The sequence below is a fragment of the Lineus longissimus genome, chromosome 16 (assembly GCF_910592395.1).
Source record: "Lineus longissimus chromosome 16, tnLinLong1.2, whole genome shotgun sequence".
In the NCBI taxonomy this organism is placed as follows: Eukaryota; Metazoa; Nemertea; class Pilidiophora; order Heteronemertea; family Lineidae; genus Lineus; species Lineus longissimus.
In genome coordinates, this window is record NC_088323.1 from 11,700,354 (window position 1) to 11,714,920 (window position 14,567).

General features: G+C 40.1%; 1 long non-coding RNA gene across 2 annotated transcripts in view; it reads left to right on the plus strand.

Moving 5' to 3' along the window:
* Positions 1-14,567, plus strand: part of LOC135500258 (uncharacterized) — a 103,659-nt gene that overhangs the window by 1,394 nt on the left and 87,698 nt on the right. For both annotated transcript variants that reach the window (XR_010449406.1, XR_010449407.1), the window contains exons 2-3: positions 4,275-4,356; positions 4,503-4,708. This is a non-coding gene — a long non-coding RNA (uncharacterized LOC135500258). The remainder of the gene's footprint in view (positions 1-4,274; positions 4,357-4,502; positions 4,709-14,567) is intronic.

A 14,567-nucleotide genomic window follows, 5' to 3' on the forward strand; every position in this document is an offset into this window, starting at 1 on the left:
GTATTAAAAGACATTTTTACTCAGCATAGATTCATTGTTTCGTGACTTAAAGGCCAAGGTGCACGCGCCTTTGCTTTAAATTGGTACAAACACTCTACACTGTATCATAAAAACTATATGGGGGAACATAGGTAGGCCTACCGGGGAACATAGGGATGACCCCGCCGCTTCGCCTTTTCAGGTTCTGTATTTGCAATACATCCTGTGGCGCATGGTTTGGCATTCCGCATCTCGCGGTTTATGATATTAATAAGCCGGCCTGTCATGCATATATGTCATGGGCGAACTTGCTCGGAATAGCATCAAAAATGAGCCTGGGTTCTTTTCTCGTGCATATCAAGACAATATCTGAAAGATGACGCGAGGAGAAAGAAATATACACCTAGGTTACTTTGCCTCAAATAATAATTGACGAACAATCAATAGGCCCCTTTGATAGCTCTTTGAATATTTTAATGTTTGATTTTTTATCCTTCTCTCAATTGATGAAAAATCAATACCGGTAGCTCTGTGAATATATGCTTGAGACTTTATCCTTCTCTAAATTCAGTTCCCGAAATGTTAGAATTTGGATACATATCAGAATTCAGATGGTGTATTCCTGTTTCGCCTATTCCTGTTCCGCCTATTCCTGTTTCGCCTAATTCCTGTTTCGCCTATTCCTGTTTCGCCTATTCAAATGTATTGCTAACCTCCCCACAGACGTAGGAATATGAATCGTCCCTTACTATAGTGTTAAAGGCTATCATTAAGAATAAAGTCTGAAATAATGGATTTAGCGACATGTCAATTATTTCAGTATTATTCGGAATAACTTTGGAAAATTATACATAGCTTGCATCGGCTTATGTTTTAGCTTATTTTAAAAGGCAAGAAATAAAATAGTAAGAAAATTTTACCCTTTCATCAGATTTGAGAAAGGTTTCTTAGGCCTGCATTTTGTATTGTTGATTCTCTTTCTTTTGTCTTAGTCAGTAACTGGCTTCGTAATAGAAAGAATACCTATAGCTACATTGTTCTTTACTATGACATGGGTTTTACAGCTGATTTTGATCAAATAATTATGAGAATGTACAGTATTATGTATTTTTATCAAAAAGTCATGAATTCCTGTTTTTATAAAATAAGCGACTGCTTTACTCTACTTAATCTATTAGTTTTTACTGTGTGTCAGTATGGTCATATGGTCAAATAAGTCCCGGACTGTCCCCGCTTTCAAGGTGACTCTTTCAAAACGGTCATGGCATGGTTTGTTAACAAAGTTGATGGCATTTGATTAGTCAAATTGTCATCACATCGTTAACATCATCCAATTGTCCCCTCACGTTTTCCCCATAAAATGGACATGCATCCCTAAGGTTCCCCCTGGGAGAGTCGATTTATTGTAGGGGTACTGGAAAGTAGGCGAAACAGGAATAGGCGAAACAGGAATAGGCGAAACAGGAATTTTGTAGGCGAAACAGGAATAGGCGAAACAGGAATAGGCGAAACAGGCATAAACCATTCAGATACCCTTTCAGAATTTAGATACCCCATATCCAAATTCGGATACCCCTAAATCTTTAGTAAAGGTCTACCACCTTTGTGAAGACAGATGTTGTATCATGTAGAGCTTTTCTTGGCTACCATTTCTGTTAGAAAGTACCAAATTCTTCCAACTGTTTCTTAACTTGGCCACCAGGAGGCCAAAACTAAAAAGGGTAAAAAATGCAATATCTCACTTATTGGCTCACCGTTGGGGAGTCTATACAATACCGCAGTGTCCGTCGTCTGCTATGAACTTGAAACTTGGTACATATAACCCCCTATATCAGATAACCTCTTGTGCTGAATATTGGTCCGATCTGATTCTCAATTTGGCCACCTGGGGGTCGAATGTGGATATCTAAAAAGTGTGATATCTCGCTTATTGATGACTTGTTTTCGATAAAACTTTTGTGGTAGGTACTCATAGCAAGGATACATCATATATCATATGGGTTTTTAATTTGACCTACTTGTCAAGGTCACAGAGGTCACAACGCAGACACAGATATGGCCGAAATTGCATGTTTTGTGTTTTTCGTGTTGTGGCAATCCAAAGGCCGTGAGTTCAAACCCCGGTCAGGGACAGCCAAAAATATTTTTTTTATTTTATTATTTTTTATCTTTTCCCTTTTGTCTTTTCTGACTTGTATCTTACATTTCTTGATTTTTTATTTATTTGGTGCCATATCATTAGGTGGCTATCTTGGAAATCATTTTTTGTTGACCTGGGGTTGATCTTCACCTTGCGCACCACGGTCTGTTTACCTTTGGGGGTCAGTTTCCGTTTTTTTCCGCTCCTTGGCTTGGTTAATGTGGTCCCGAGGTCCCTATACTTCTTGACGATGGTCTGAACGGAAGACCTGGGTAGATTCAACTGCCTAGCAATGTTGCCTAGTGAGGACCCTGCCTTGTGAAGATCAACCACACGTCTTCTAAGGTCTTGGCTGTGCTCTTTGGATTTACCCATCTTGTCTCAACAGCAACGATACATCACATGTCATACCGACTTTGGTTTGACCTATATACTATACATGCACAATGTTTCTTGACCTGGTTGAATTCCTAACCACCAAATATCTATATGGTGAGCAGAGTCAATGGCCACTGGGCATTTCATTAGTGACTTATTTTCGATGATATTTTAATGGTTGGTACTCCAAGCAATGATACATCACATATCATACCGACTTGGTTTGACCTATATAGTATACATGTTGAATGTTTCTTAACCAGGATGAATTCCTAACCACCAAATATCTATATGGTGAGCACAGTCAATGGCCACTGGGCATTTCATTATTCTTAATCTTTAGCACAGAAAGGCTAGACATGTTTATACAATGGTGCAACAACCGACTTGAGGCTGAAGATAGGGCTAACCACCTGGGATACATTATCATAACTGCTCTGAAGAGTGAGAACGAACTTGTAAGAACTTGTGCAACTCTTGCAAATAATGGTATTCGATCAAATGTGGGGAGAAACTTAAATGTGATTTGTGGACGACTTGGTATTGATAAGCATATCCTACTCAAGGTAGACGAGATTAGGCAGCTGTATGAGGTCTAAACTAATGACACTTGGAAAAGAAATATTAATGATGAGGGACAGAGGAGATTGCAGGATATTTGAAAGAAATGAAATGAAAGATGGGATTACCTGGCTGGCCTGTTCATAATCAAAATATAATGTAATCTTTGTACCCTAGTGTACTTTTTCACATCGCACCAACATGTATATATGACCTGTCACAGAAAAACCAGGCGCATGTCACTCTGAGCTTGCCAGGTTTAGACGGACTGTTTGTTCATTTCTCTATTGTCTGCCTTTTGTGAAATATGAGCACATCAATTTCTTCCATTATCTCCTGGTGTCATTTAGGCTCATCTTCTGTGCGACATGCGCCTGGTTTTGCTGTGACGGGTCACATAAGTCGTACTTCCACCTATCAAATCCCCGTGTCTTTTGCGCTTACACCTATGAATTGCTGTGTCTAAATAGACCCGTGTGTCAAATCCCCGTGTCTATTAGCCCCATCGAGCTCGATGGGGCTAATCAGGGGCTAATTTAGACCCGTGTTCAACACAGGTTTTTTGATAGGTGGAATCTGAATAGACACGGCAATTGCAAGTTCTAAGATCCGGCGACAGATGGCGCGGTGTAGTTGCCTCAGTATTGCGCATGCGAAATTCCCCTCCAATGGGAAAGAAACACAGGAGAGCTCCCTACCTACAGCGCACCTGTCGCCGGGGCTATTAACCATTATCTAACACCACTGATAGGTGAAAGTGCGCCCCGGGTTTTTTGACACACGGCGAAGACACGGGTCTTGAAAAAACACGGGGTTTTATGATTGGTGGAACTACGACTACCGGTATATACGCACACTGCACGGAATTCCACCTGTTTTTTCAATTGTACACACTATGTGTACGCATAATAGAAATAAATAAATAACGATTGACATTTGACTTGCATGCTAACAAATTATAACGGAGTCGACAATTTGACCACATAATTACTAATAGTTCTTTAATAATCAATTATCGACTGCAAATGAATGTGTCCAGCTTATTGAGAAGTACTCTTCTGTGCTTAGTTGCTTTTGATTTCATTGGAATCCAGTTGGTGGCAGTTACAGTGTTGACCATTCTTTACCGTTATATTGTCCATTTTTGTGAAAATGGCTGATATTTTTAGTTTTACATGGCATAGTTTTAATCATGGTAATTTTTGTATGTTTTAAGATGAAGAGAAAAAAAGTGTCAAAAGCAGGAAGGCAAAGAAAAAACGCTGCGACTCTCCAACAACTCCGACATAGAACACAATGTAGGTGTCCACAGAATGCCGTAAATTATGAATTTATGCCTCCACATTTCTGAATTTCCTAGTAAAATGTAAGATATTATATGTAATTGCTGTTATCTTATCTTTTACGGCCGATTTTAAGTTGTGTATGTATTCTGTGATTTCAGAAACATCCAAGGCATCACAGACACTGCAGTCAGCAACGATTAGCCTTATGAGTGCAGCACCGACGGCCTGCACAACAACGACAGCATCTGATATCTGATGGTCACGTCCATTCCTTGATTGGTGTGTCGATTACAGAATCTATTTAAACTATGGGCATGCTGTTTTCTGCCTCTTTTTGCGGCCCACCGTCGAAACATCTTGACACGTAAGTAAATGCTCGGGTAATAAACTGATTTAGCCCACTACTGTGTTCCGCCTTCATTCTCTATTAGGGTAGTCTGTTCTTGAGTTTAGCCACCAGGGCCCATATAGGCATATTCATAAAACCCTGCTAAACTAGCAGCCAACTAGGCCTTAGCAGACTGCCGAATACCAAGTTAGCTGCTCCATAGTATGCTGCTATTTTCCTATTCATAAAACCATGCTAAGAACATTGCCAGGTAGTTGTCAACTAAGATTTTGTTAGTTGTTAGCTAGGTATTTGGCCTTAGTCCCAAACCACATACCACAAGGCGTGTTAGTTTCGCTTTCAATAGGGGATGGTATGTTAGCATTTGTGTGTGCCTTTCGACTTTATATCAGCATCTAAAATAATTTGTAACACTGCATTAGACGGACCGATTTTGATTCTGTTTGCGGCATATGGTTGAAATTGATTTTGAGAATTAAAAAAGACCCCAAAGTAAAAAAATTATACCCGGTTGATTAAATTTTGTTTTGTCCACGTTTTTGAGTTTTGCTGGAAACTAGAGTTACTTCTTATACCTTTAGTGAAAAGAAATTCTCATTTAATATTCGTGATATTGTATCAACATTTTGATATTTTACAATTTTTCAATGTCATTGAATACTAGAGGGGGTAACATGAGGTAAAATAAGTGTCCGCGCTTCGCCATGTGGGTTTTTCGCGGGTTTTTTCTTCTTTACGTTTCCTGTGACGTCACCCTCCTCGGCTGTGTTGCAACGCCACGGGGAGTGTTGGGTTCTCGGGTGATGATTGTTGTCGTTTCCACACGGATGTGCGCTCCCGTTCCGTTTCCGTGTCTTTTTTCCGCCAATTTATGCACAATTTACGCATAATCCTTAAATCATATCGTAGTGTTAATGTTATATAAGTTTTTAGCTCAGCTGACAAAGTCAGCGGAGCTAGTAGAATAGCTGTTCAAATGGTGTCCGTCCTGCAATCCATCCATCTAGGGACCCATCTGTGGACAAAATTGGACATTTCTGATTGGGAAGGCCTAGCCACTTCGTTGATGGTGCTAAATTAGGAGTTGCCCAAGGTGAACTCAAAAAACGAAAAATCAGCGCGATCCGACCTGTATTAAGAGAATGAGGTCATTTCGCGTGTAGATTTCTTTCCCTTTTTACCTCGGTCCACAGAGCAAATATTGTTTTCAAATGTGGCTGAATATTTTTTAACATTTTTTCATTTTTTACTTTTAATGGAATTAATATGGTTTTCACCGCCAGTTGGCGCTGCAGGCACATTGACTGAATTTTGGCGATTTCAAATTTGGCGGTGGCTCAACTTTTTGCAAGCAGTGCCGCTGATTGGCCGATCGATAGAAGAGATGCCACCATTTAAAAATGGGTTGTGGTTGTGGTTGTTCTGGTACCTTTTGGGTCTTAAAAATTGATGCCATGAGCTCTAAACCTCTCATGGAGTTCCGTAGTATATTTTGGGAGTGAAGTTGTTACGGTCGACATTGTCCGTCTCAGGTCCCAAATCCCTTGACATGCATTGACATGTGTATGGTAGTTAAGAAGGCCCAAAATCCTGACGTACCTCAGTCTAAAAATGAAAACACGCTGTTTTGGAAAATGATTGTGACCCTACTTGAAATTATGCCGAAATTATACCGTTTGTAACACCAAGAACAGAGTTCGCTTTATATATTTAACATTTGGAGGTCCCACCGAGATATTTGACTTTTACACTGAGAATTGTATGCTGAGATTCAAGTAGGATTACATGTTTTTGCTGAGGCGATTCATGGATCGGAATCGCCGTCGGAGATTTTCTTTGTTTGATGACTGAAAAGAATGGTGCTAATAATCGTTGTTCTCGACGCTTTTAGACTGATTTAAAGTATGTAGACGTTAGGAGAGACAGTACTATCGATAATGCTCCGTTATGAGCACGAACTTGCGTGTATTTAGCTTGTGATGACGTTGTATGCCCGGTTGAAAGTAGGCTGTAGGTTGACATTGTGTTCGCAACCTCGGGTGCAGGTGAACTGGAACTGCTCAATGTATGGGAAGTGGCATGGCAAATTTCATCGTCAACCTCGTCCCCAGGAATGAGTGGTACCTGTTTCTGGATTGTTGCCATCAAAATGCCTGGATCACAGAACGAAGACGAAGTGGAGGAAGGAGCCACTGGTGGTGATCGTCCGGAGGTCATGGAAGAATTAATGAACCTCAAGAAGGATTACACTGAGCTTCTGGCCAAGTTTCAGGAAGTGCAGTTGCGAGTAGGTACTCCAAAGCGTTTGAGCACACGTCCTGCCCCAGCAGATCACATTCCGAATAATGAAGTCTATGTGCAGCGTGAATTTAAAATAATATCAATAGTCTGATGGCAGAAAATGGTCATCGGCTTAATCAATTTGGGCTGAGGCTCAAATCAGATAATATCCACATTGCCTGTATCAGTGAGGCTGGGTGTAATCTAAATCTATCCAGTGTCAATCTTGATGGCTACCACCAACCTGAACCATCACTGTATAACAAGAAAGGTCGAGGTCTGTTGATTTTTGTTTCTGAATCCTTGTCATTTAAGAGACGCCCCGAACTTGAGACACTACTGGCAGACGACTGCATGTGGGTAGAAATTAAAACCCATAGAAAAACATTACTCCTAGGTAATTTTTATCGTTCGCCATCTCAGTCGCCAGTGTTGAGAGATCGGTACTCCTCTAACATGGACACAATGCTCGACAATGTTCTAAAGGCCAAATCGGACCTAGTGCTGTTTGGGGGCGACTTCAATGCCTGAAGTAAATTGTGGTGGAATGGTGATATCAATACCCCTGAAGGTAGTTCACTGTATGATTTGTTGGTCAAACATTCATTGTCTCAATCTATCGACGAACCGACCAGAATTACTGCCACGAGTAAGTCTTGTCTGGATTTAATTTTTTGTAATAACCCTGGGTTTATACTAAATACGGAGGTTCATGCTCCAATTTCAATGTCAGATCATAGCTCAACGGTGACTGAAGTTGATTTCCTCAGTCAAGGTGTTCAAGAACCCGTGGTCAAGCAGGTTTGGAAATTTAATTTGGTAGACAAGGCTGTGTTGAATGCGGCAGTTGCAAATTTCGATTGGGATCCTATTTTGGACCACCAGAGTTCTCATGTTGCATGTCAGCAGTTTACCGAAGCCTTACATTCAATCTTTGATGCTAATATTCCTCATTTTGATAAGTCAATTAACTCCAGGGACCAGCCCTGGGTAAATCGTCATGACAAGCATGCCATAAATGTGAGATCTAAACTATACAGGAAGTTGGTCAAAAATCACAGTGCGTCCAATTATGTGAAGTTTACCGATGCTACTAAGCAAGTCAGGAGCCTGGTTACCGATGCCAAAAAGAACTAGTATTGGGCAATTCGCCTAACAGCAAATTGCAGACCATATCCCTGGTGAAAGTATTTTGTCATGTTAAGAAATTAGGTTTGCACCAGGATATAACCAGATAAATCAGAGGCAAATAACCCTGAATAACCAGCTGAATTAGGTTGTGACAGTAGGTGCATCATAAATACTAGAAATAGCGATGGTTCTGGGACTGCAACAACTCAGCATATGGATGGTCAGAATCCAGCAGACAACAAGCAAATGTAATCTGAATCTCAACATCTTTCGTATCTTTTGACTAGTTTTCTGGTCGAGTGAGGGAAACCAGTTGGCCATCTGATATGGCTGGTGGGGATGAAAGCTCCCAATGTTGGGACGACCAATAAATGAGAGTTGAACATTGAATTCCTTTGAAGTGTAGGTTGTGACGAGTCAGGCCAGTTTGTGCATGATTACAACATAGGGGTAACTGGTTATTCCCTCAAAATCTACACTAAAAAAGGATTGTTGCAGTCTTGATCTTTCAATTAATTCCTTTGGTATGGTGCAACAAACCAGTCCAGTAGATATATACATGGTCATAGCATACGGCATCGAGACAACCAGTATGCAAGGTCACGGTCAGGCCCAAGGGGTATGACCGATCAGCACTAAGAGTAAAAACGTAACATGCAATACTATCTTTTTAAACTAACTGCCACAGTACGTTTATTTATTCAGTCTTTTTGAAGTAAAAGTATTACAGTGAAAAAGAACGAAATACGGCTGGAATATTATAATGGTTTGTCTTCGGACGGCAAATTCAGCACTGCACCGATGTCAAGGTTAAGACGGTTATACGACTTTGCCGCATCAGCTCCTCGTGGTCAAGGCTCCTATATCCGTGACTAATGCGGTCGCAGAACAGAACAGATGCTGATCATCCCCGTCAGGCTGTAAAACAGAGCGAGGAAATATTTTAACTTCACCAGAAGTTTTATCATTCATTATTCAGACCAACAGACACTGTTACCTGCTAATAGTCTATGAATTTCATTGTCATAATTCAGAACAAACACTTATCACCTTTGCTGACAATATTTTCAGAAGGTGTGTATACATTCGTGTGTCCATTTACACTGCACGTGTATACGTGCTTTACTGTACATTTCTACAGGAGTGAGCAGGATGTACAGAAAAACGATCTCCAAAACTGTTGCTTTCAGCACTCGCGACACGTTAAGCGAGGTTTCAGCAATTATTTTCAGTGAAGGTATATATCATGTGTAGAGTCTGGGTGATTTTGAGACATTCTTAGGTGTTTAAGGCGCACAGTTTGATGAAACTTGCCCGAATTCGTAACTTTTTTGATGAATGTATATCCGCCATTGCGGGGATCTGGAAACTTTTGGATGACAAGTTTGCCTCAAAAGATGGACGTGCTCCCTATAATCACCCAAACTAACAGCGAATATATATTCTTAAGATCCTTTTCTTGACCTCTGATGAGTTAATTTTGTCTGATGCAGTGTTTCAACACAAATTTGAGGGCGATTACAATCACGAAAAATTCACACTCACCCAGTCCAGAATGCGTAGACGAAATGTCTGTTGGCTCTTCCATGTAGCGGGTATCCTCCCACCTGTTCAGGTCGGGACAGATCAACGTTGAGCAACTTGCCTAATCGGTAAAAACGCGGGAGGCAGTGCTATTACCGGAACGGTTCAGAACCGGCGATTTTCATCAAAAATCACCCGAAAACTAAAAAAGTAAGCAACGGCTGCAAAAATAAAGTACACGTTGTTCGTTAGCAGGTTATGAAACGTAACCTAACCAAATTTCAGGTCGTTCCGTGCGGCAGTTTCGGAGATACGTGTCGAAAACTACATCCCTCGGGTCCTGGCGATCGGCTCAGTAAAAACAATAGACCATATCCACGGAGTTGTGGATATGGTCTAATTACCATGATAGGATTTGTAACTCATTAAATGATAACTCTACTGGCACTAAGAATTATTGGCACCTGCTTAAGCAGCTCCTCGGGAAAAAATTTTGCACTGGTGTCCCTTCTATTGTGAATGGTGATCAGGTTTTTGAAACTGACAAGCTCAAATGTAATGTGTTTTTAAATCAGTTTATTGGTAAGTTCCACCATGATTTTGATGAGTCAGTAATACCACAGTTTGCTCCCAGGTGTGACTCAGTCCTTGATCTATATAATAATACTGGAAGGGGGACGAATAAAGTCACACTTAGAGGCGTTGGATTGCCTTGAAATTTTGCATGATTTGTGGTGACACCTTACCCTGATGCAACGTCTTGGTTTTGTTCAAAAATTTACTTCAGTGGAGCAGTAATGAGGGATTTTTAATCGGACACTGTCAATTCTCCTTACCACTTATTGCTGTTAAATTATGCAGGGGCTTAATCAATTATCTGCACTCCCTCTGGGGTGAATAACATTACCTTTTGAACAGCTGGCTGTGGGGGATGATTGGAACAGCCGGTATACCTGCTGACCTGCTGAACCCAGGTTAATGTTATTCTCAATCCACGATTTCGCGGGAAATGAAATTGTAAACAAACGCATGTGTGCAGTTCAAATGTAAACAAAAATGTATTTTTGGTACTTGGGTTGCTGGACTTGGGTTTTCCCGCAGTTAGGAGCTGGGGTCAAATTGATGGTCTATTGTTTATGGGTGCTGTTTTAGTCAGAGCTAGCCCTTGATTATGAAGGAATTTTCAAATGAAGGTGAGCATGGTCTGTTTATGTGCTCACCACAGCTTTCAATACTTGATGTATCTGAAGAGGCACGCTGAACCTGACATGGCCTTATCAAGGAGCTGCTCACGATGCTGAACTTCTAGCTTGCCTGTCGACGAAGTGCCTTGCCCGAGACATTTGGAAGCCGACATGTGAAGGCCTATCTGAGTTCTCCTTCTTCTCCGTATAAAAAGGGGCATATTGCTGACTAAGGAACGAGGCATATTGACATTGCCTCATCATCTCTATCGGACCAATTGATACACTTTTTATGCACATATACAGCACGCCACAGCTAGGTCCGAATTTGTGGACAAATGGTTTGTTTAATTTGCCTCTTCAATATTGCTCCTTTGATATTGCATTAGATTTTCATTGCAATTCAATCTATTCAAGATATAGCCCATTTGAACCTGCCTGCGCCACGGGTATAATGCTAGTAAGGTTAATATTTCAAAAGAACTAGTAAATAAACAAGCCTATAGGCGAATATGGGTCGTCGCGTTGATGCCAGAACGTCCCCAAAGTTTGGAAATGTTGTTCTTAATTCCTCCGGGTTGGGGTACCTATGGCTTGATCAAATGAATATTAATGTGGATAACTGGAAAATATTATACTCTAATGCCCAGTAAAGGATTAGAGATATTTGTCAACATGAAATTTTTGGTGAAATCGCAACAAATAAAAAACTCGATGTAGAGTAATCTTATGTTTTCATTTGAACTTCAAACATATTTAAATGATATTAAATCAGTGAAACACAGGGCTTGTATCACAAAATTAATGCTGGAAGCCCATTGTCTAAGAATCAAAACTGGGAGACACTGTAGTCTAAGAAAGTGTGAGGTTTGCAAGTCAGGGGAGGTTGAGGATGATTTTTCACTTCCTTGCGGTGTGCCCTAAATATGCGTCAAAACAGCAAAACTCATTGCAGTTGTAATAGAAGTGATCTCCATTTTCTTTCTCTGTCGGATCTGACTACAATTTTTCTGAAAAATCCTTCACCTCCCTCTGCTGCGATTATCAACGAGTTCTTTAAACTGCGTAACTCTATATTGTCCTGATTTCCATTATTATGTTTTTGTCTTTAAATATTTGTGATCTTATTTTGTATACCCTGTAACTTTATATTGTATATTTTGTAATTATTTTATGTAACCGTTGGCCCCTAGTGGGCGTTTTATAGTCTGGGCTCCTGACCTCACTCTCGCTGTCGTAGTCAGGCAATAACAAAAATCTATAAATAGAACAATAGCTTAAACCACCATTTCCACAAAAATTCTTATGCCTAATTTTTTTTAATATTATAAACAACCTATCCTGCAAAAACCAACGCAATCGGTCAAGGTTTAGCGTCCCAAATCGTACTTTTGCGAAAATGACAATATCGCTAAAAGTGACGTCACTATTCAAATTACCGTATCGGACACACTCAAATTTGTTGCCTACTATATGCCGGGATATCAATCCGGAATTTCAGATGCACAGCAGGTTTTTAAAATTTTTTAAGACTGCTCTGAGAAGTAATAATGAACTGGTTGAACTGTCTGCGAAATTAGTCATTTACGGAAGTAGTTCCTCCGTCGGGGGAAACATCAATGTACTATGTGAGAAGATAGGGACCGATAGGGACAACCTTATTAGAAGGGGTAACAAAGTTGGTGATATCGAAACGAATGACATAGGCAGTGTGATCAGGGATCTTATACTGATGAGAGACAGGGGTGACTATCACCTCTTTGATAGAGATGAGCTGTCAGATACTATTACGCATCTAGCATGCGAATGATAAGTTGACCTTTGCCCCCCCCCCCCGCGGCAGAGGATCCATGAGAATTTTTCTTTCATAAATAGACTTTGATACATGTATTTTGTTTTTACGTTCTTGTCTTGTTCAATGCACCTTTTCTTGTAAGCGCACAATGCACAATACTGTAAAATGTACAAGAGTACGATAAATAAACTATATATATTATATGGGGAAACCCCTTTGTCTGAAACATAAAATAACCGTAATCGCGCATTTTAAGAGTAATTCCGGTATTTCTACAGTGTAGAATGATGTGTTCAATACTAGTGCATAATCCTAGGACAGATACAGCGCTCAATTCGACCGTAAAACGATAATTGGCTCGGGAAATTACAACAATGGCTGAATCTAAAAATAACACTCCTCTTTTCTGCCTATTTGTAGACGGTTGTTGTTACCTGACCCGATCCTAAACCCTACCAAAAGCCCGGAGATCGAGGTCACAGAACCAGACTATTTAGCGTTTTAGAGTAATAAAGAAATTGAATTTGAATTTGAATTTTTCCACCGCTGTACCTTATTATCATAATTATGCCCACGTGATTAGCTGCTCGGTATTGACGAGCAAGTGACAGTCCTCATTTGCATGTACATTAATGTCATTATTATGGCTGACGCGATCCTGTAAAGTTGTGCGTAATTTCTAATTTCTCGGCAAATACTTGATTGATTTCGTTGAAATTTGAGAGTATCACAGATTAGATTACTGCTTACATTGGGTCTTCGTAGTTTCTTCATACATCATCGATAAAGACACGTAGCTTTGTGAAGAAACTCACCATACTGCTCGCTGGCCAGCACAACATTCCTGCATGCTACGTATACACGCTCATCAATTTTGAGCTCCCAATTAATAATTTTATTCATTTCGCATTTTACATGAGACGAAGGACTTAATGAACAAGATAACGAACTTTAATGAAAACTTAAGTTTTATTACAATAGGACAAATACTGGCAACGCAATTTGCATTTCAATTCAACAACTGCCGAGCATCCTAGGGCTAAAACTATCTTCATTCATAGTCAATCTCGCCATTTAGCTAAACGGACCTGAAACAAATCGATTCAGCGTCTACACTTTTACTCCGATTTGTCTCAAAATTGGTGACAAAGAGGCTGAATGTACTGCAAACAATTCCTCGGAACCAAATTTAAAAAAAAATGATTTTAAAGATATTTTTTAGTGTAAAATGCCCGTTGCTAGCCATGGTTGCTAGGCACATGCTGCCACAAACATAATGACAGAACCTGACAATAAGGGTCTGCTCTCGCGACGACCAATTGTTATTGGATCTAGACGTTTCTAAACAATGTGGTGAGGACGGCTTGACAAATCGTATGCTTAAAATGGTTTCAAATTCTCTTGATGTACCCCTAACTAAACTGTTAATGTTTTTCCTGACTTGTGGAAATCTGGTATTGTTGTACCAATTTTCAAAAACAAGGGTTCTAAATCATCTTCTTGTAATTACAGACCTGTTACCTTGTTAAACTCCATATCGAAGGTGTTCGAACGGTTGATTTATAACAGTATGCTTGAACATCTACACTTAAATGAGGTTCTGTTTGAACGTCAGTCTGGGTTCCTTCCTGGGCACGATACCCAGAAGCAACTTGTTGATACAACACACGATACTATCTAATAGGGAGTCTAACATGGAGACTAGGGGTGTTTTTCTTGACATTGCCGGTGCCTTTGATGCAGTTCCTCACTATCTCCTACTTAAGAAACTCCAAGCCCATGGAATTAGGGGTAATTTATTTTCTCTTATGAAGTCATACCTATTAGGTAGAAGTATTCGTGTACGTGTCAATAATAGCTATTCTGAGAAGTCTAGACCAGACTTTATCAATTGTGGTGTACCTCAAGAGTCAATTTTAGGACCGCTTCTGTTCCTTGTTGATATCAATGATCTCAGTGA